The following is a 21,566-nucleotide window of genomic DNA, read 5'->3' as shown; positions in this document are numbered from 1 at the left end:
AGAACTGAATATGATGGAGATAATTTACAGGGATATAATTGTAAAACCACATTTAAAAGATTTTAGAATTTTGCCTGTGTTTTTCCATTTTCTTGATAATAAACCATTTCCTATTCTCCTGAGGCTCTTGTTTTGCCTTTGGTTTCCTCTTGCAACTTTCCAAACCAGGCAACTTTCAGGGAGGTGTACTAGAGGATGAAAATTTTATTTTTTTAAAAATTTTTTTAATGTTTATTTTTGAGAGGGAGAGAGACAGAGTGTGAGCAGGGGAGGGGCAAAGAGAGGGAGACAAAGAATCTGAAGCAGGTTCCAGGCTCCGAGCTATCACCACAGAGCCTGACCTGGGGCTCGAACTCACAAACCGTGAGATCACGACCTGGGCCGAAGTCGGATGCTTAACCGACTGAGCCACCCAGGTGCCCCGAGGATGAAAATTTTAGATAAGGAAATAAACCCTTCAGGGGCGCCTGGGTGGCTCAGTCAGTTAAGCATCAGACTCTTGATTTCGGTTCAGGTCATGATCTCATGGTTCATGAGTTCAAGCCCCACATTGGGCTCTGCACTGATGGTGTGGAGCCTGCTTTGGATTCTCTCTCTCCCATCTCTCTCTGCCACTCCCCTGCTTGCTCTCTCTCTCTCTCAGAATAAATAAACTTTAAAAAGTTTTAAAAAAAGAAGAACAGAAACCACTCGTTTCTGATAAACAGCACTGTATTATTCTGTTTCACAATCCTAGCTGATTGTGGAGAGTTGATCACTTTAGGCAACTCCCAGCTTGTTAATCTCACAGTTGGTGGCACACCCTTCAGCTTGCACGTGCTCATCACAAAAACGGTGTGGTTGGCACCATTGAGGGCTGGCTTCTTTTTGCTTTTGATTTTTTTTACTCAAGGGCCCCAGCCTCCTTCGTGAAAGAGATGGCCAACTTCCATCTCACCAATTACTTTGGGAAGCATTGGCAGAAACCCAGGGTAGTCGGCACCATATTTATGATGTCTCCCAGAGCTTTCTAAATACCCCTTTTTAAATTGGCAGCCCAGGATGTTGCCTGCCTGGCCCATGGCTTAATCCTTTCTGTCTCAGAAATCCTGTTTTCATGACGGTGTGGCAGAACTCCAGCGTTGGTGAAGAAGGAGGGTATGGTTTGCATACATGCATATTGACTCAAATATTAAAAGGCAATTTTCTGAGTTTTGGTAGACACTAGTGGGCATACAGTTTCCAGAGAAAGCCCCATTTGGTGGGTTTCCTCTCCCTGCTATTTGTAAACAGGTGAAACCAGATTATAATGAATGTCAGAGGGCAGCTGTGACCTGCAGGTGGAATACTGATGTTGACAGCTGTGTAATTACAATGGCGTTTTATTACTGGGCATTTCATATGTATGGTTATAATGAAGTGTGGATAATTTAGAAAAATGACTGATCATGAGCAATGCCAGGGCATCTACAATCTGAACTTCACCTTTCTGTTAATTAAAGCAAAACTTTCAAACAGGACTAGAAATGAAAGGTAACACACCTGGTGAAAAGACTCCCCCGACCCTGGTTTCTAGTCTGTCCATTCATTGTGCGTACTTCTGTGGAAAACTAAAAACTTAATATTGACTGAATACATCTGGGTTCAAGATCATACCTCTTCGTCCACCCTCTGCCCTGCTAATTCTTCATAGGCACCGGTCTGCTTTGAGTATTACTAAGATGTCTCTAACTAGGATTGAGGGTTTCGAACCAAGTGCAGGGATTGGAGGCAGTTTTGTGTCTTGGTGCCTGAAAAAACAAAGCCTCCTTCAAAGGCTGAAGAGAAATGCACAGTGATCGCATTTGGGAATTTCAAATGGGAGCGCATGGTCTGAAAATGGAACAGAATATTTGAAATCAGGACTGCCCCAGAAAACTTGGATAATTATAGCTGTCATGTATTTCAAGCACTTACTATGTGCCAGGCACTTGGAAAAAATACTCCCCATGTATATTATCTCATTTAATCCTTTCAACAACTCTAAGAGGTAGGTCCTAAAATCCCCATCTCTGCAGATGAGGAAACTAAGGCATGTTGAGTTAAAGACCACTTGCCCAAGGTCATATAGCAATTATATGCCAGGCCTGGGATTCAAATCCAGTTGTAAGTCCAAAAACCTTTCTCTTGATCACCAAGGGGGTCTGCCATTCTCTTAGATGTTGAGGCTCTAAATAGTTTCTTTGCAGAAGTGATTCACAAGGTAGGAGTCAAATAAGTATTTCCATCTGTGTATGACCTGCACAGTTTTTTTTTTTTTTTGCCATATCCATGGACAACATAAATTATAGGAAGGGCGTTCAAGCAGGATCTCTCTAATTCCATGGGGGTGGGGTGGGCAGGCTTCTCCACCTTAGCCTTATCCCCGTAAGCCTACCCGGGATCCTTTTTGGCCATCCCAGTTGGTCTCTGAAAAGTGAACTGCCAAGACTATACTACTTTCACCTCAACTTAAGCAATAGAAGTCATAAAATCATGAGTTGGATGATAGATGTATTTTTAAATCTTTTAAAAAAATTTTTAATGTTTATTTTTGAGAGAGAGGGAGAGAGAATGTGAGCAGGGGAAGGGCGGGGGGGGGCAGAGAATGAAGCGGGTTCTGTGCTGACAGTAGAGAGCCCATTGTGGGGCTTGAACCCACAAACTGTGAGACCATGACCTGGGCTAAGTTCAACCAACTGAGCCACCCAGGCTCCCCGATAGATGTATTTTTAAATGCGCATCAAAATAGGTAATGTTCATCTGTCACGACCCGAAATCACCTAATGTACTACCAGAGGAACCTACGCCACATCTAGGAAAGCCCTGATCTGGATAATCTCTAACTGACCTTCTAACCTTGACATCTAGTGCAACAGTTAACCTCTAAAAAGAGTTAAGCCCCTGCTTAACTGTCCTCCATTTTCTGAGAGATTTGTCACAGCTTTTCAAAAGGAACTGGGGACTTCCAAGAGAACAAGCTGCTTCTATTTCCACAGCTTCTGACCTTCAACATTCATCTCAGATGTCACATCCTTAGCAAAGCTTCCTCTGACCACCCAATCTGAAGTAACCCCCCTCTAATATAAAGTAACCCCTGTCTTATTTTTCTCTTAGTACTTATTGCTATTTGAAATCATCTTGTCTGTTGACTTGTATGCCGCCATAATAGTAAATGTTCATGGGGTATTAGTCAAATGAATGCACATGATGAAGTAGGGATTCTAAAGTTAGGTTAGACCATGGAGCTGATCAAACAGGCAACATAAGGAAAGCTAAACTTTGGGTGATGTAATTTATCCAACAAGGCAATGATCCAAAAAGGCATAAAACTGTCTGAGATGCTTACATCACTCATTCCTTCTTGAGCATTTATTGTGTTTGGGACACTTATGCTAAGCTGTCCCCTGTGGACTGGGTACTGTTCAGCTCTGGGGTCTATGTCATTGGTAACCCCCAGTTCCATTAATGTAACTCACGTTTACTGAGTGACTACTGTATGTCAAGCACCATTCTATGCTGGGATACTGTAGTAAACCGGACAAAGTTCCAGCCCTCTAGTGAAGGTCAAATCAAGAGCAGGCACACACCTTTATATAGTTTTTCCCAGATGGCGTTCCCTAGTGATACTTTACCCTTCTAGCAAAACCAGATCTTTGCTTTGAAGGTGGTCCTAGGTTCACCCTCCCTGACCCACTTATATTTATAACAGCTACCATCTATTTACTGAGTATGCATGATGTGTCGGGCACTATGCTGAGGGCTTTATATGCCTTATATGATAGAATTTTTCCAATAACCCCACAAAGAAAGAACTAGTATTACCCCCATTTTACAGAGGAGGAAATCAAGGCTCACTGAGATTAAATGGCTTGTCCAATGACATGTAGTTGTTACGTGGTAGAGTGGATTCAAAGCTGGGCAGGAAGCCCCCTGGAGCTGTGCAAACCAGCTCCTTAACCAGGAGTGTGTAATGGTGCCTCGTATGAATGACATATGGCCTCCCTTCACTTAGGAAATCTACCTCTGAGATTCTGACAATGCAGACATTCTCAGGTACAAGGTTTGCCTGAGGAGCTGGCAATGAGATAGGCAGAGGGGTTTCAAGATCTGCCTGTGTGGTTCAAAACACGAGGCACTAGCAGATATATGTTATGAAGCAGTTGCTATGATTCATTATACCCTAGGAATAACACCGAGTCTCATTAAAGATCAAATTATCGGAGATATAGTTCAAAAGGAAAACTATATTTCTGGACTTCTTTCATTCGAAAATGATTAACCACAAAGCAATTAAAGAAAAGCTGAGGAAAACTGCCAGTGCATTTGTGGAGAAAATATTAAAACTATATCTCAACATAGGCGACTCAGATTAAGAGAATAAATACATTTCTGCTATCAGTTTTATCATCATATATCGTGCAGGTTCAGTATAGAACTGAAAGTTAGAAAATATGTTTTGGTTTTACACCAATTCTGCATTTTACTGAAATCCATTGATTTGATTAGCAAGTTTTCAAAGCAACTTGTCTTCTTTCATTTAGGTCTCATAAAAACCTTGTAAGGTAGATCTTAGTTTTAGAAAGGTCTACATTTCAGGTACAGAGTGGACAAGTAAGTTTCCAAGAATACCAAAATAGAATTAAAGCAGCGAAATTTGGTCTACACCACCAGGGCGCAAAAAAAAATGCCACATTTTTAAATCTCCCTACAACAAATGAGATCTGCTCTGCGCCTTCCACTTTTCCAGCTGGCTAAAAATGCACTCTCGTGCATGGTTTTTAGAGGCCTTCCCTCTGCCAAGGTTGTTGAAAGCCCTAGCAAATCGTGCAGACCAGAACTTTCAGGGCAGGCCCTCTGCCTTTTGTCCATACTGATAAGTTTATCATGCAAATGCACAGGTCTCTTGCGGTAAGATGTGTCACTTGCTTCTGTGTCACCCTTGGACATTGGTGAGGGGGTGTCTTTGCTGATGTTGGCAGTCTGATGGCCTAGTATCCAGCCTGTCTTAAGTGTACCATGCAGCCATTCTCCCTTGAGATCCTATCTCCTCTTTGGGCCACTAAAAGGGAACAAGGCTAGTCCTCGCTGCTCAAGGAATCTGTCATCACTCCCACCTGCACTCGAGTCTTGGACTTTAAGAACTTCCAGGTTGGGTAGCTTTGGCTACCTCTACTCAGAAGTGCCCATCTCTTTTTTTTTTTTTAATATGAAATTTATTGTCAAATTGGTTTCCATACAACACCCAGTGCTCATCCCAACAGGTGCCCTCCTCAACAGAAGTGCCCATCTCTTAACCCTCTGGGACAAGCCAGCATAATTCCTCTCAGTAAACCTTTTGAAATCAAAAGCTCTGGATTCAGGTGATCTTCGAGGTGCCTCTCAACTTCTGCTTTTGACTTTGTAAAACAAAAGCTCCCAAGACAAGGGAACAGAAAGACTTGGCTATGTTTCGATGTGGGGGGAGGGAAACATACCTACCATAGCAGAAACAAATTATAAAAAAATTAATGTGTCTATAAATAACCCTACTGAAAACTTTGTTACAGTTCCTATTGGCAGGTTTTTTTTTTTTAAATTTTAGGCATGTTATTTGTAAGTCAGCAGTAACGATGGGTCTACATTTTAGCAGCTGATTTCAATACTGTGCCTGTTTGTTAAACATGCACAATTCTCCTACTACTATACTACATATTGTATGGCATATGTAAGGAGAAAATGTATGGTTTTGTCTTTGAGATGTAAGGAAATGAATCTACAATGTGCTCTTTGACAATCTCTTGCTGGTGACTTTCAGATCCCACTATCCCAGGAGCTAGGATTTTCTTTTCTAAAGATTATGCCATTCACAGGGAGTGTCTTCTTTTCTTTTTTCCTTTTTTCTCTTTTTGCATTCACTTGAGAAACATTATATGCTAGTCATGGGGCCAGGGCTATGAGGAAATGGTGCTGTCCTTGCCCTCAAGAAGTAGAAACTAGGTGGAGGAAGAAAATAGACCTGCAATATCAGAGTAGCTTGACAGAGGAGGCTATATTTAGTTTAGGGCATAAAGGATGAGTTGGAGTTTACTAGAAAAGAAGTGGGAAGGAAAATTCCAGAAAGAAGTAACCACATGGGCAAAAAAGGGAAAACATTTCCTTAAAATAAAAAATTAAAAAAGAAAGGAAATGAAAGAACATAGCAAGCTCAGGGAACTCTCAATAATTTGATTGGAGTACAAAGTCTGGGGGTGGGGGACAATGATGAAAGACAAGGCCTGGGAGCTAGTCTGGGTGTGATTCAAAATGTTCCTATATGCAATGCTAAGGAGTTTGGGATTCTTCTTAAAGGCCATGAGAAACCAACCAAAGGCTCACGTATGGAAGTGGCAAAACCAGAACAGCATTTTTTAAATGCTCTTTGTGGCAGAAGTGCCAAGGATAGACTAGAGGAAGGTGAGACTAGATATGGAGAGAGTAATCTTGTGGCTTTTGGTGAGAGTTGATGAAGTAAGTCAAGAGAAGTGGGAATGGATTTGAGGTAATATTGATCACTAAAAGGTGAGAGAGCCAAAGATGACTCCCGGGCCTGGGGTGATCAGGTAGATGGAGAGGACATTAACTAAAATGGAAAATACCCGAGAGGGCCACGGTTGTGTACAATGAGTTCTGTTTTCGGTATGTTGAATTTCAGGTATCTTTGTGATATCCAGGTGAAACTACCTAATAAGTCATTTGAAGGATCAGCCAGCAGCTTGTTTAGAGAAGTCAGGGTTGGAGTTAGAGACTTGAGAGTTGTTAGAGCACGGGTGTTGAATAGACTATGGCAATAAGTGTGGAGAAAATGAAAAGGCGGAGTCTAGGGGTTTGAGGGACAGGTAGCTGGAGTAAGAGAAAACCCCAAAAGAGACTGAGAGAAGCAGCAATCAGATGAGGGCAGGAAGAGAAAAGGGGCATGGAAGACACAGGTAAAGACAGGTCCTGGAAGGAAGGGGTGGTCATGCGTAACAGATGCAGAGTAGAGGTAGGTGAGATAGGACAAGGATTGGAAGGGCCATCATGAATTGCGCAACTTGGACTTCACCGGTGGCTTTTGTTGGAGCAGTGTTTGGGAGCATAAGGCAGACTGCTGTGCTGTGATGACATAAGAGGAGATAAGGAAGAAGAAAATAGTGTATGAGGTTTATTCGGTCGAGAAGCCCGGCAGTAACTGGAAAGTGAGAAATATGATGGCAGCACAGTAGGCAAAGTTAAAAGAAAGATTGTTGAATGTGGGTGAATGCCTATGGAGAGCGAGAGGGAAGCTCTGGGAGAAGAGACAGCTGATGCATGGACTTGAGTCTCAGACAAGTCAGGGGAGGATGAGTTCTAGTCCAGTACTTCTCAAACGGTCTGTGATGAAGGATCAGCTTTTTAAATTTCCAGACTGGTACTCATGTGAAATGTAATAAAAATTGCTAGGAAAATGCAGTAAAAAACATTCAAGTATAAGCCCCAACTTTTCATTAGATCCAATAACATACAATTATCTTATCAAATTGCTATCGAAGTTTCTAAATTCCTACCCTTGATTTCAGTGCTTATGTTTTTGTGAATCACTATCAAACAGTTTGAGGATTGGAAGGGGTCACCACCATAATTTATATAGCACAATTCTAGACCGTAGGACCTAGAAAGGAGGAAAGAAAGAATACTCCTTCTTCCAAGAGAGAGGAAGGAAGAAAGAAAGTACAGGAGATTAGAGAGAACACTTAGGAGTGGAATGAAGGAGAGTTGAGGGAATTCCCACTGGCAGATATTTTTTTTTTTTTTTTTTTTTTTAGTGAAGTAAAAAACCTGACCTTTTCAAATGAGTCAAGCATGAGAGGATTTGGTGGGAGGATTGGTGGAGTGTAGTAATGGGTTGAAACAGCTGCTGTGGGAAATGAGAACTGGAACTGAATAAAGATGAATGAAAGAGTTGTAAAAACAATAGAAGGAAGGCCCAGCTGAGGCTGGAAATCATAAATTGGTTGTGGAGCCAATCAGTTCAATGTTGTGATTTTTTTTCCCCCTAGCAGTTTTGCAGCTTCAGGGCAGGAGCAGAGAAACATATGGTAGGGTTCTGGTAATATGGTGGGCTCTGTGTGCAAACTGACATGCCCACAGAAAACAACTAAAAATGCTGGATAAAATGCAACACACATCTTAAAGGTATCGAAGAGCTGGAAAGGTAGTAAGGAATTATAAGCCCAGATTGTAGTGAAGGCCAATTGAGGTAGTTCCTTCTTCGAAAAAAATTCACTGAACTTAATTTAAGCTTCAGAGAATAAATCACCAGTGATGTGAAAACACAGAGTCAGGGGCCTACCCAAGGTGGGGAGCTCCTCCCCAGAGAAAACTGGCGTAACAAGGAGCTAAACCATCAGTGTATTCGTGAGCCAGAAATAACCCCCTACACACCCATAGGGAAACTTTGAGGAAAGAACCCTTGGTACTGAGTGGAGGGGGAAGCATCTGCCCCGAGAGGTTTAGATACAATCTCATCTAATAAAGGTTTGCAGCCTAAATTCACATTACCCAGGTGCTCCAAAAGACCTCAAGCTCTGAATTTAGTTTAGAGTAGACCCCAACTAGTAGTGCCAGGAAGCACCTGGCATATCGCAAATCCTCTCTGCAGAACCCACCTCCTCCTGAACCTCAAAATAGTTTCACAAATCATTTTTCAAAACAATGAGAAGATCTTAGTTGAAAATCACTAAACACACAACAAAAGGAGGCACCATGCATAAGGCAAATCGGAAGTTCAAATGAGACAGACCCGAATCCAAATAATTCAAGTAATTACATTGAAATACAAATTTACTAAATGCTTATGTTAAAAAAGAGACTAAATTTAAAAAATCTCACCATATGCCGTTTACAATAGTTACATTTAAAACATGAAGATACAGAAAGATTGACAGTAAAAGGATGGGAAAAGATATTCGCACAAATACTAACCAAAAGAAAGCTGGTACTACTATCTTAGTATCAGACAAAATAGATTTTGAGGCAAAAAAGCACTGCTAAAGATATATAGGGTCATTTCTTTTGAATAAAATAACTCTTTATAAAAGATTTAATTGAATAAAAATTCAATCCCACAGGAAGATATACAAATGTTAAATTTTCATGAACCTAGTAATGGCCTTAGAATAAAGCAAAACTCAACAAAACTATAAGGAGAAACAGACAAGTCCATAATCATAATGAGAGCTGTTAACACACCTCTCTCAATAATTGATAGAATAGACCAAAAATATCAATAAGTATCCAGAATATTTAAATAACACAATTAACAAAACTTATCTAATAATAATGTATAGAACACTGAACTCAACAATTACAGAATACATATCCTTTTTAAGCCCACATAGAACATTCACCAAAATTGACCATATACTGAATCATAAAACAGAGGATTAAGGTAATAGAAATGACATTTTATGATCACAGTGCAATTAAGCCATAAATCAACAAGAAAATGATAACTAGGAAAACCACATATGTTTGAAAATTTAAAAACATACTTTTTATTTTCTTAATGTTTATTTATTTTGAAAGAGGGAGAGCCAGGGAGGGGCAGAGAAAGAGGGAGAGAGAGAATCCCAAGCAGGCTCCGTGATGTCACCGCAGAGCCCTGTTCAGGGCTCAATCCCACGAACCGTGAGATCATGACCTGAGCTGAAATCAAGAATCAGACGCATAACCAACTGAGCCACCCAGGCTCCCCTAAAAACATCCTTTTAAATAAACCACGGGCCAAAGACAAAATCATACTGGAAACTGTAAAATGTTTTGAACTGAACCAAAATGAAAATACTACCTATCAAAACTTGTGGGATGTAACTAAAGCACTACTTAGAGGAAAAGCTATAGCCTGAAAAAAAAAAATTACATTTGAAAAGAAATAAACGTTGAAAATGAAAGACCTAGGCATCTATCTTGAGGAGCTAGAAAAATAAAAACAAAATAAACCTAAGAAAATACAAGGAAAAAAAAAACATGGTGAAGTTGATCCTGGATTAAAGGTTAGCAGGGCAGATGTGGTTGAGGGCAATAAGTGTGAGGGAATTGTGGAAGCTAGTGAAAGTATGGTAAGAGATTACTGCTAATGGGAATCAAGCTGAGCAGAAAAGGAGGTGAGCAGATGTGGGGAAAGGAGAGGATGTAAGGAAGATTGGAGAACAGGTATGGATCCAGGGACATGAGGTCACAAAGCCATGAGATCCTAAAGCAGTTCAGTGGGAGTTAGGAAGTGACTGGTGATTGCATGGGAGTTTTTGATTAACAAGCTATCCATAATTTTTTGAAAGCCCTCCTTTGACCCAACATTCCTCTCTAGCTATCCCTTCATTTTTCTGACCCTCTTTGAAGCCATATGTTTCAATCGGGTTGTCTATATACACTATCTGCAGTTCCTCATCTCCCTACTCACCTTTCGACCGGCTTTACTCTGGCTTCTGGCACGTCCACTCCAATGAAACTACTCCTGTTATCGCAACAGGCAACCTCCATGTTGCCAAATCCAAGAGACACTTCTCTACCCTTATCTTACTTGAACTTCCTGCAGCATTTGCCAGTGAACAATTCCCTGCATCTTAAATGGTTTTTTAAAAATTTTTTAAATGTTTATTTATTTTTGAGAGAGAGAGACAGAGCATGAGTGGGGGAGGGGCAGAGAGAGAGGGAGACGCAGAACCCGAAGCAGGCTCCAGGCTCCAAGCTGTCAGCACAGAGATCAACAGGGGGCTCAAACTCACGTATCTTGAGATCATGACCTGAGCCGCTGAGCCGAAGTCAGACGCTTAACTGACTGAGCCACCCAGGCACCCGATCTCCCGCCCCACCCCGCAGCATCTTAAAACATTTTCTTCTTTGGCTATTGTAACATGACGCTGCTGGTTTTCCCCCCTACCTCACTGACTGCACTTGTTTAGTCTCCTTTGCAGATTTCTCCTAACATTGTGATATTTCAGGACTTGGTCCTTTTTCTTTATATCCCTTCTCTAAGTCAGCTCATCCAGACAGGGTGTCTAATACCATCTGTATGCTGATAACTCTCAAATTTGTTTCTCTAGTCAATATACTCATCTGAGACCATGACAGGCAGATTTGACCATCTCCATTTGGGTACCTGACAGATACCTTAAACTTCTTATGCCACAAACTCTTTTTCCCTCCTCCAAACCAGCTTCTGTCCCTATCCTTCCCCTCCATCTCAATATGTCACCACCACTTACTCAGCTACTTAAACAAGAAATCGAGGCATCATCTGTAATTTCTTTCTTCACCTCGCCTCAGGAACATATCTATATTAGCCTTATTGACTCTACCTCTAAAATTTATGTAGAATACCTCCCTTCATTTCATCTTAAATGCTACCACCTATGTCCAGTGGGGCCTAACCTGGATTGTGGACATTTCTTGACTGATCTCTTTATCTTCTCTCTGTTTTCCTACTACATTCTAATTATTCTAATTAGAATATATTCTAATGTATTCTCCACCCAGCAGCAAAACTGATCTCATTGAATCCTTCAATGGCTTCTCATTTGGCTCTTCGCATAAAAGCCAAATTCTTTACTATGGCTATGCATGATCCACTCTTGCACCTCAATAAGTAAAAAGAAGACTAAACAACACTATACAACAACTAAACCTAACATACATCTATAGAGCATTCCACTCAATAACAGCACAATACAAAATCTTCTCAAGTGCATATGGAACATTCTCCAAGATAGACTATATTCTAGGCCATAAAACATCAAACATTTAAAATGATCTAAATCATACAAAGTATATTCTCTAGCACGAAAGAATAAAATTAGAAATAAATAAAGAGATTTGGGGAATTCACAAATATTTGGGAATAACACACTCCCAAATAACCCATGGGGCAAAGAAAAAAAAGGAAATTAGAAAATATTTTGAGATTAAAGAAGGCAAAACCACAACATACTAAAATTTATGTGATATAGCTAAAGCGGTGCTCAGAAAGAAATTTATAGCTGCAAGCCCTTTATTAAAAAAGAAGAGGGGCTCCTGGATCAGTCAATTAAGCGTCTGACTCTTGGTTTCAGCTCAGGTCATGATCTCATGGTTCGTGGGTTTGAGCCCTTCATGGGGCTTTGCACTGGTGGTGTGGAGTCTGCTTGGGATTCTCTCTCTCTCTCTCTCTCTCTCTCTTTGTCTTTACCCCTACCCTGCTTGTGGTCTTTCTCTCTGTCTCTTTCTCTCTCTCTCTCTCCCTCCCTCTCTCTCTCTCTCTCTCTCTCTCTCTCTCTCTCTCTCTCAAAAATAAATAAATAAACATAAAAAAGAAGAAACAAATCAATAACCTAACCTTCAACTTTAAGAAACTAGAACAGAAAAGACATCCAAACATGAAAAAAAGACAGTAGGATAAGAAACAGGGAACAATGGATCTACAATACAACCAGAAAACAATTAGCAAAATGGCAGTAGGAAGTCCTTACCAATCAACAATTCAATGTAAATGGATTAAATTCTCCAGTCAGAAGACATAGAATGGCCAAATATATTGAAAAAAAATCCAACAATATGCTGATGACAAGAAACTCATTTTAGCTTTAAAGACACACATTAACTGAGAACAAAGGGATAGAAAAAGTCTTTTCAAGAAAATGGTAACAAAAAAAGCAGAGGTAGTTATATTTGTATCAGAAAAATTAGACTTTATTTTTTTAAAAAGATTTTGTTTTTAAGTAATCTCTACACCCAATGTGGGGCTCAAACCTACAATGCTGAGATCAAGACTTGCACACTCTACTGACTGAGCCATCCAAGAGCCCTCAAAATCGACTTTAAACTAAAAATGGTAATAAGAAACAAAGGTCATTACATAGTGATAAAGGGGTCAATCTGTCAAGAAGATACAACAATTGTAAATATTTGTGCACCCAACATTGAAGCACCTAAATATATAAAGCAAAAACTAACAGAGCTAAAAGGAGAAATAACAGTGAAACAATAGTATTTGGGGACTTTAATACACTTCTGTCAACCATGGATAGATCATATAGACAGAGAATCGATAAGGAAACAGTGTATTTGAACAATACTTTAGACCAAGTGGACCAAACAAACACATACAGAACATTCCATCCAACAATAGTAAAATACAAATTCTTCTCAAGAGCACATGGAATATTTTCTAAGAAACTAGAACAGAGAGCAAATTAAAGCCAAGCAAACATAAAAAAGAAAATAATAAAGATTAGAACAGAGATAAATGAAATAGAGAATTAAAAAAAATAGAGAAAATTAACAAAACAAAAGTTGGTTCTTCGAAAAGACCAGCAAAATTGACAAGACTTCTGTTAGACTGACCAAGAAAAAAGGAAAGAAAATTCAAATTATAAAAATCAGAAATGAAAGAGGAGACATCAATACATACCTTACAGAAATAAAAAGGATTAGAATAGAATATTATAAACAATTTTATCTCAAAAATTAGTCTAGATGAAATGGAAAAATTCTTAGAAACACACAAACTACTGAAACTGACTCAAAAAGAAATTGAAAATCATAATAGACATATAGGAAGTTATAAGACTGAGTCATTAAAACAAAACAAAATAAATCCCAAAAAAGAAAATCCCAGGACCAGATGGCTGGTCCAGATGGGCAGAGAGAGGGAGAGAGAATCCCAAACAGGCTCCATGCTGTCAGTGCAGAGCCTGACGTGGGCTTGATCTCATGAACTGCGAGATTATGACCTGAGCCAAAATCAAGAGTTGGACACTTAACTAGCTGAGCCACCTAGGCACCCTGAACTCTACCACATTTTTAAAGAAGAATTAACACCAATTCCTCTTGAACTCATACAAAAAATAGAAGAAAAAACTTCCTGGCTTATCCTATGAGGCCAATATTATCCTGATACCAAAGCCAGACAAAGATGTCACAGTAAAATTCAGACCAATATTTCTTACGAATATAGATGTAAAAATCCTCAACAAAATACTAGTAAATTGACCCAGCAACATAAAAAAGGGTTATACACTGTGACCAAACAGGATTAATCCCAGTATTTGCAGGTTGGTTTAACATTCAAAAATCAATTAATATAATACACCATATCAACAGAATAAGGGACAAAAAACCACATGATCCTTTCATTAGAAAAGCATTAGACCAAATCCAACCTTTCAGGATAAAAAGACACCCAACAAACTAGAAATAGAAGGGAACTTCCTCAATCTAACAAAGGGTATCTTTAAAAATCCATAGCTAACATCATACTTAATGGTGAAAGACTGAAAGCTTTCCTCCTAAGATCAGGAATAGGACAGGGATGCTTGCTCTCACCAATTCTTTATGACATTGTACTGGAGGTTCTGGCCAAAGCAATTAGGTAAGAAAAAAAATAAACGCATCCAGATTAGAAACGAAGAAGTAAAAATATCTGTTTGCAGAAAATATGAACTTGTATATAGAAAAATCCTAAGGAATCCAATAAAAAACTGTTAGAACTAATAAACTAGTTTAGCTAGGTTGTAGGATACACGATCAATATATAAAAATCAGTTGTGTTTCTATACAATGAATAATCAAAAACTGAAATTAAGAAAACAATATCACCTATGATAACATCAAAAAGAGCAAAATACTTAGGAATAAACTTAACAAAAAAGTGCAAAATTGTACTCTGAAAACAATAAAATATTGTTGAAAGAAATTAAAGAAGACCTTAATAAATGGAAGAAAATCCTATGTTCATAGACAGGGAGCCTTAAAATTGTTAAGGTGTTGATATTCCTCAAGTTTATCTTCATTTAATGCAACCCCTATCAAAATCCCAGCTGGCAACTTTTCAGAAGTTGAAAAGATGATCCTGAAATTAATATGGAAATGCAAAGGTCCCTGAACATCTAAAACAATCTTGAAAGAGAAGAACAAATTTAGATGGATCATACCTCCCACTTCCAAAATTTATTACAAAGCTACAGTAATCAAGACAGCATGGCTTTGGCACAAGGACAGACATATAGATCAATGGAATAGAATTGAGGGTCCAGAAATAAATCCTTTTATTAATTTTTTATTTATTTTTGACAAGGGTGCCAAGACCTTCAACAGGAAAGGTCAACAGGGAAGGAAAAGTCTTTTCAACAAATGTTTCTTGGATGACTGGATATCCACATGTAAGAGAATGAATCTGGACACCTTCCTCATAATATACACAAAAGCTAACTCAAAATGGCTCAAGGACCAAAATATATGAGCTAAAACTGTGAAATTCTTAAAAGGTAACAGGTGAAAATCTTCCATGTGGCAATGCTTTCTTAGATATAATATCAAAAGTATAAGAACAAAATGATAAATGGATTACATCAAAATTAAAAACTTGGTTTCAAAGGACAACATTAAGAATGTAAAGAGAATGGGGGGTGGGAGGGAGGGGAGGGTGGGTGATGGGTATTGAGGAGGGCACCTTTTGGGATGAGCACTGGGTGTTGTATGGAAACCAATTTGACAATAAATTTCATATATTGAAAAAAAAAGAACATAAAGAGACAAGCCACAAAATGAAGAAAATATTTGAAAATGATGGGTCCAATAAGGGATTGGTATCCAAAATATAAAAAGAATTCTTACAACTCAATAATAAAATGAATAATTTAACTTAAAAATGGGCAAAGGAGGGGCACCCAGCTGGCTCAGTCTCTAGAGCATGTGCCTCTGAATCTCAGGGTCGTGAGTTCAGACCCCACATTGGGTGTGGAGCCCACTTAAAAAAATGGGAAAAGGATTTTAATAAATATTTCTCCAAAAAAAGATACACAAATGACTGACAAACACATGAAAAGATGTTTGACGTTGTTAGTCACTAGAGAAATTCAAATCAAGACTACATTGAGATACCACTTCTCACCCACTAGGATGGCTACAATAATACATTTTTAAAAAAGAAAACTAGTGTTGACAAGGATGTGGACAAATTGGAAGCCTCATACACTGCAGGTGGGATTTTTAAATGGTGCAGCTGGTTTGGAAACAGTATGGCAGTTCCTCAAAAGATTAACCATGGAGTCACCATAACTCAGCCCTCCCACCACTAGGCATATATACACAAGAGAAATGAAAACACACATCTACACAAAAACTTATACATGAATGTGCATTGCAGCATTATTCATGAAAGTCAAGAAGTAGAAACAACTAAAATGTCAATTGATGAATGAATAAACAAAATGTAGTATATCCATTTCATGGAATATTATTCAGTTATAAAGAAGAATGAAGTACAGGGGCACCTGGGCGGCTCAGTCAGTTAAGCATTTGACTCTTGATTTTGGCTCAGGTCATGATCTCATGGTCGTAAGATTGAGCTTCAAGACGAGCTCCACACCCAGCATGGAGCCTGCTTAGGATTCTCCCTCTCCCTCTCCCTCTCCCCCTCCCCCTCCCTCGCTCACGCTCTCTCTCTCTCTCTCTCAAAAAAATAAAAGAATAAAGTACTGATATATGTTGTGCCACGGAGGAAACTTGAAAACATTATGCTAAGTAAACTTAAGGCAGCCACGAAAGGACAAATACTGTATGACTCCATTTATACAAAATGTCCAGAATAGGCAAATCTGTAAAAACAGAAAGTAGACTATTGGTTTCTTGGGTTTGTGGGAGTGGGAGGAAATGGAAAGTGACTACTAATGGTTATAGAGTTTTTTGGGGGATGATGAAATTATTCCAGTAAGTAAATAAGAAGAGATGGCTGAATATCTGCCACAATCATTGTGCATTGCTCATTCTGAGAGAATAAACTGTAAATTATGAGCACTTCAGCAGTGGATAGAGTGGGGTGCAATGAGGTACACTTCAACCAGGATCCAGTCAAGGTTACGGGGCTCAGATTTCCCCCTCCTCGGTGCCATGAGTGAGCCTTAACTTTAAATCAAGTATTTGCACAGAAAGGACTTTTAATTCGGAAGATACATTTTTAAAAATATTTTTTATGTGTATTTACTTTTGAGAACGAGAGAGACAGAGCACTAGGGGCAGAGAGCGAGGGAGACACAGAATCCCAAGCATGCTCCGGGCTCTGAGCTGTCAGCACAGAGCCCGACGCAGGGCTCGAACTCACCAACCATGAGATCATGACCTGAGCCGGGGTTGGACGCTTAACCGACTGAGCCAGCCAGGTGCCCCAGAACATATTTTTATATTTTAATTGGCAACGTTACTCCTCACCCATCCATAACTGTGCTTTCAGGCAACTGGAAGAGGTGTTCCAGAACATGATGAGTGGAGTTATAGAAAAATAACTGTATGTTTATGATTGAATTTAGAGGTTGGGCACAGCTGTGGTATATACATTTTCATACCCCATTGTATGCCTAAATAAGAGTAGATGAAGTCTTTAAGGAGGAGAGAAAAGAGAGTCACGTAAAGATTGTCCAAACTATGGTCGACACCTTCATGTTTTAGTTGCATGTGACTCCTCTCACTACCCAAATATTACTCTTTTTGATCATCTCCTCCCTAAAAAGCTTCCCTCTCCAATCTCCAACTAGCTAGCGTTGTTAATTCTTCCACATTCAGTGTAGATATTGCATATCTAAATGTCATTAAGGAGTTTATATAACTTTGTCTCAAGGAAATAGCTAGCAAAACAGCATTCAACAAGTTTGCACTCCAGTTGACGATAGAAGATACAAATGAAACAACTAGAAAACGGTCCAAAGTAGATCCTGGTCCTTTGGCTCATTGATGTGTTCATGGGATAAAGAAAGGACCCAGGAGGGAAGATCTGTTTTGTCATGAAGAGAACAAAATGGGATTTATCAATTTGAATTGAAAAGTGGGTAAAGAATCCCAGTATTTATTCACATATTCATTCAACTATAAAAGGGAACTAATCACCACCTCCACCACCACAACCATGTGTTACATGTGTACAAGGTTAGATCAAAGTGGTAGCTAATAATATTACATTCTGCAGTTGTTCAAGGATGACAGTTGAGAAAGTTTGATGACAGAGGATAAAAATAACACTTGTTTGGGCATAAATGGAAGTTTTTTTTTTTTTCACTGAACCATGGGAACATTCTTCGTCCCACCCACACCCCCAGAAACCTAAGAAATAATTTTGTGACATTAACCAGTATTTACTACCTGATCAAATTATAATGATTGTCTATTTTCTGAAATTAAAAAATGACTGTATTGGTAAACATGTGGATACACTGAGGTAATGATAACGTAATCAGCAACTATTGGGTTAAACTCAATTTTGAGTTTTCCCACGTAGCAAATAATGTACATAACCTTTGTTCAAGAGGTTTTTAACACTTGTATAATAAAACATTTGACAAGAGTTAGCTAATAGCAATTTAGAGGCAGATGTACAGGCAGAAATGCTTATAGTTTGAATGTGCCTTGTTGACAAAAGAGATAATGGCCTGTTTATTATTTTTTTTATTTAAAAGAAACATGGAATCTTTACCTCCATCTCGACAGTTGGTTATAAAAAGCAGAAGACACCTTAAAGTTTCCTCTGGAGGGTATTATCACTTCGTTCCAGTATCAGTGGTGGGTAGAAACACATATGCTCTATCACACTTTGACCTTTACACTTCAAGTCAAGAGAATCCTGAGCAAGGTCAGTTTTCCCATCTAGTGTGCACTTTGCTTAGATGTAAAAACAAACAAACAGGCAAGAAAGCAACCAAAAAACCATTTTCCCAGAATTTGATCTATAGATTTCATTTACGCTTGAATGAAATACGTTTGTTTCTCTGCTGGTGACTTTGCAAGAAAACAAGGCCAGGAGAGGCATTTCCTCAAAGGCTAAAAGGAGGCATTACCACCACCACCACTACTTGCCAGGGGATTTGCAAAGCATGTTGAGGCTCAAGGTTAGCATGGGAGATGAGCCAGGCTCAGGAGAAGTTAACACAGAGAAAAAGGTTAGAGTGTTTATTCCCCTTAAAACAAAGTACTTCAGATAGTAACTCCTGATGGTCAGGTAACGGTGTGTTTTCTGCAACGATCAGGTTTGGGATTGTCTATTTTCTTTACACTTGTGAGGTTTGAAATTGGCATTTCAAATCCTTGGGGGGAAAGCTATTTTTGTAATTCAGCTGGGATGTCCTTGTCTTAGGGTTTCCCATTGCATCAGTCCCTTAGCCTGGTACTATAGCCATGAGAGTGCTGTGTCTTTTAGATGAAATGCAGAAATAAGGACATGATTATGGTGCTTATTAAAGATTCCTTGCTATTTTCACAAGAGTAGGGGCGTTAGACTCTTGTCTACTGGCCAAATTCTAAATTGGGAGATTACATTCTGCTTTCCTAAATCCCCCTAGCAGAAGCAGCCATCCACGGTATCCTACTTTGCTTCCTTTGCTAAACTGTTGTGTGATATCATTGAATGGCGCTGGTTTTCTACTCTAGAAGTGGTTACTTCATAGTGGAGTGGTGAGGAAATCAGTACCTATTGTCTGATATTGTGTTTGACCCAGTTGCAGACAAGTTAAAAAGTAGGCTCTGAGAGTTAAGGATGAAGTATAAAACAAAACAAAACAAAACAAAACAAAACAAAACAAAACACCTTAACAGTGTAGCAGTGATTGTGGAGCATTTTTTAAAAAACGAATCTGCTTTCTCTTCTGCAACATAGACCAAAAAAATTAATGTTTTTTTTTTTACTCCACAGGTAGTGGATAAGGAATAATCATTTGCTTCAAATAGGAAGATAGTTCTAACAGTGATGATGAGGTTTGAGAGGATGAGATCACATATCACAGAACAGTTAACCCATCTCTTTTGTCCTTAGGCTGCTGCTAACCATTCTAGACAGCTGATCCATTTCATAAAATCTCTTTTTAAGGAGGTTTTTTAAAAAAATCTTTTCTTGGTAATATATTTTAGTGTTCCTCAATCTTTCCATGACAGTGAAAAATTGTTTAATGTCACCATCTTTTATCCATCGCTAACCTTGCTATCGTGTCGTGGTTTTGAGAGGCAGTATAGCACAATGGCATGGTTTTTGAAATCTGACATTTAAATCCTTGCTCTATCACTTTCTAGGTGTGTGATGTTGAGTGATTTACTTCTAAGGTTCAATTTCCTCATTGGTAAATGAGCAACCTCAGAGGGTCGCGGTGAAGATCAAGTGAGAGGATATATTATTTTGAAGGGTTATGGGGTAAGGTGAAGCATAGTACTCAGCACCCAAAAAAATAGTGGTCAATAAATATTTATTGGATTGTGTACACAGATCTGACTTAATTCATAAACTCTTTGAGAGTGGGAAGCATACTTCCTGGATTTCCACATAAGTACAGTGTTGTGCACATAGTATGGTGCAGGGGATCAATATTTATTGCATGAATGAACTTTTTTCTTTCCTGCGTGGAATAAACAGCCCTCAGCTATTTGCAAGATCCCATTTAGCTCAAAGGTGACAAAATCAATCAATACTCTGATGTCTCCAAATGTACTGACACCTTACTTTGTCTAGATGTTTTGGCATGGTGTAGATACAATGCAAATAACTTACACTTTCTATCAGGCTAATTTCTATGAATTTTAATACTTGAGTTGTCTTAGGTGCCCAGAATGGGACTGACTCAATCATACGCCTCCTCATTCATCCAAGCCTTCTTTGATTGAGAATTTTTTTTAATGAATACTAAGAACCATCTAATTATATACCTGAACGAAACCTTCCAACTTGTGACTAAGTACACTACCTGCCCTATTTACCTGTAAGATCTGTGCTGACTACAGATATATTTCTAATTGCTTTGCTCCCAAGCCAAAAAACCAAAACCGCACAAAACAAGCACCCACCGCCGCAAGTTCCAGAGCACAATCAACATCCTTGAACCAGGGAAATGTTGGTTAGGACTTTATTTTTTGCTTTTAAACGTTTGCACGGGGCTAGGAGGGAAAGTTGGGGGAACAAGGGAGAGGTACATAGATTCAACCAGGTTTGAATATTTGTCAATAAGGAAGGAGTATTGCTCTTCGCCATAATCTTGGAAAACGCCTGGTGTGTGCTTAGGTGGGCATTAAAGCGACCTCAGTGTGGCCATTTCCCTGATGGCTTTGTACATACTTTATAGGGGCGGTCTCAGGTGTGGAGCTCCAAGCACCTGCTTGCTCAACTCCCGCAGTTCAGAAACCAGCGTATTTGAGGCCGGTGGCTCAGGTTTCACGTAACTCGGCTCAAGTGTCACTAACACTATGTGCAGTGCCGGTCATCGAGCTGTGCTTTGGGACTTGGATACTTAACTTCGGACTTTCTTCCCCCCCCCCCCCCCACTAGTTTTCCTTTCCCTTCTTCCTCCCCTGGAGTGCCCACCTCCTTCCTTTGCTCCCACTCTCTGCTTTCTCTTTCTTGTTTCCTTCTCCTTCCTCTCTCTTAGGCTTTCTGTCTGTCATCCATCCTCTGAGGGCCACAGTGCTTGAGGCTGTGCGGCTCGGGGAAGGCGCGAGTCCCCGCGGGACAGGCGCGAGGTGCTGAGCGGCTAAAGCGCGAGGCGCGCGCCGGGCCAGGGGAGCGCGCCGAGCAGCCGCGTGGCCGGGCGGCC

Source organism: Panthera uncia, chromosome X, assembly GCF_023721935.1.
Source record: "Panthera uncia isolate 11264 chromosome X, Puncia_PCG_1.0, whole genome shotgun sequence".
NCBI lineage: Eukaryota > Metazoa > Chordata > Mammalia > Carnivora > Felidae > Panthera > Panthera uncia.
Note: the sequence above shows the minus strand (reverse complement) of the source record.